The sequence below is a fragment of the Cotesia glomerata genome, linkage group LG4 (genome assembly GCF_020080835.1).
Source record: "Cotesia glomerata isolate CgM1 linkage group LG4, MPM_Cglom_v2.3, whole genome shotgun sequence".
Taxonomy (NCBI): Eukaryota; Metazoa; Arthropoda; class Insecta; order Hymenoptera; family Braconidae; genus Cotesia; species Cotesia glomerata.
The window spans coordinates 24,161,245-24,163,672 of NC_058161.1; positions in this window are offsets into that span (position 1 = coordinate 24,161,245).

Sequence of the window (2,428 nt, forward strand, 5' to 3'; positions counted from 1 at the left end):
GTAAAAACGGAAATTTGTACCACTGTGGAGTTCAAAATACGATCAAATTTAACATGGAAATTTATCGTACTTTGAACTCCATGATCCGAAGTTGATCGTACCTTAGGAGGTTCAAAATACGATCAAAATTTCGACTCGGGTAGTCTTAAGACTTTCTTATTGTTATAACTAAATTAAATACAAAATCATGAAGGTAAGGAAGTTTACTTAAAAATTCCCTTACTTTATAAAAGCAATACATTACTTAACTGTTATTTCAAAATAGATTTACTATAAATTGAATAAGCAAAAAAATATTCAATTCATATAAAAGTCAATATATCTGAGAAAATTAAAGAGCTGCATCCTGATTTTGAAATATTAAAGGTTATTTCAGTGTAAGTATGGTGTAATACCCGTTTTCTAAAAACATTTACCGCGGGATTCCAGTGTAGATAGGGTGTATACACACATTTTTTAATTTACGGTATAATTTTAGTGTAGATACGGTGTAACCCAGACTGCTTAATTTTAGAGGGGGAACTCGGTGTAATCATCGTGTAAATCAGTAATTTTCTGTTGCCACTAGACTTACACTAAATTCTCACTGTAACACACCGTGTTACACCAGTGTAAATATGTTGTAATTTTTTCACATTTACACGGTGTGACTTTAGTGTTTTCGGTGTAATCGGATCCGCTAGGGTTAATTGTCACGTAATATAATCAGTAAAGAATTTGCGCACTCAAAATGGACGCCAATATTCGTTAGTGCGTAGTAACTTTGACCTTGGGTACAAGTTAACTGCGTTGTAAAATTCGACCGACGCTTGCCTGATCCGTGAGAAGACAAAGGAACTTTCTCGAAGAATTTATTTCTCGGTTTTATTTTATTAAATAAAATAGTTGCAACTAAACCGATTTTCTAGATATTCAGAATTATTTATAATTAATCGAGTAAATTAATAAAATAAATTCTCACGTCAATTAACACCGCAAGGTCCTTGAGCATTCTTCGGGTATAAACCCCCTTGAGGAACGCTCAACGGCAACTCACGAATAAAAGTCAATTGCAATTAAATAATTATTGAATTATTATTAATTATATTGAGAATAATTAATCAGAGGAGAAGTAAACCGAGTATAAGCCCCGCAGTCCACTCCTAGCCCACAGAGTAATTATTGATACCTTGTTGAATATACGACGATCTAACTCACTACTACGAGATTGGAGTCCTAGATGTTATTGGCTTCTGTCGTTTCGTAACTACTCCGGGGATCGGTCCCTCTTGATTTCTGTGGCACACTCTTTGGCTGTTACACTACTTCTCCCTGACACAATGCACGGCTCACCTATATGATAACCCCAAACCAGAGTTGCAAATATTGAGTACTTTTTTTAATGCATTCCTTCTTCATTACTAAGTATTACTTGAATTAGTAATTAAAAAAAAAAAAAATAAAAAATATATCTTATTTTTACTTAGAATTCTTGCCATTATTAAGTATAAAATTATTTTTTATTTAGTAACAAATAAAATACTAGTAACTTTTTATTTTGATTTTACGAATTTACCAATATCAAATATTACTGGCCTGAATAATTAAGGAAAACAAATATTAAAAAAATGCTTTTATAATACTTGACATCAGTAGCCGTTATCGAAATTTATTTTAATTCAATTTATTTTTTTTAAGAACTCCATACTCGAATGGACATAAAAAAATTTACCGCCTCAGAAGCTTCACAAAAGTTTTTTAATATCATGAGAAAAACCTCTTCTATTATGTCAATTAATAGTTTTACTAGCAACCTGCAGTTACTATGTGACTACCGAAAATTGCGAATTAAAAATAAGTAAAATTATGCTTTATTAAATAATGACATATTAAATTGCACTGTACTTTCTTAACTATTGACATTTTTAGATATATAAACTAATCTCGATGATACACTCATTAAGAGCCTTCATTTGAGTACCCACATCATTTATTTATATATATTAAGGTGGTCGTTAAAAATTAAATTTTTTCCGACGCCCCAAAAAATCCTTCCTTTTGATAACAAACTACGGGAAAAATTTTGCTTTTTGATTTTAAAGAAAAAGAACACGTGCCTCCGGTCAATTGAAGTTCTTTTCTCGATAAAATCATAGTTTTTTTAAATATTTGTCACAGTATTTGAATTTGGACAAAAATCATCAAAACAGGCTTGTAGGAAATTAAATTTTCTACAAAAGAGTTTCTTTCGGTTTTAGATGAAGTTCATATCCATCGAGATAATCTTATTAGTAACTTATAAACTCTATTAAGTCAGTCGTTTTAGCACTAAAAACTTTATTTTTCTGAAAACATAAACAATTTTTTCTTGCATATTCTATAAGCTCTTATTAAGAAGGTTTTTTCCAATTCTTTCTCAATCCTTTCCTCTCAACTATCCTGTTACGTG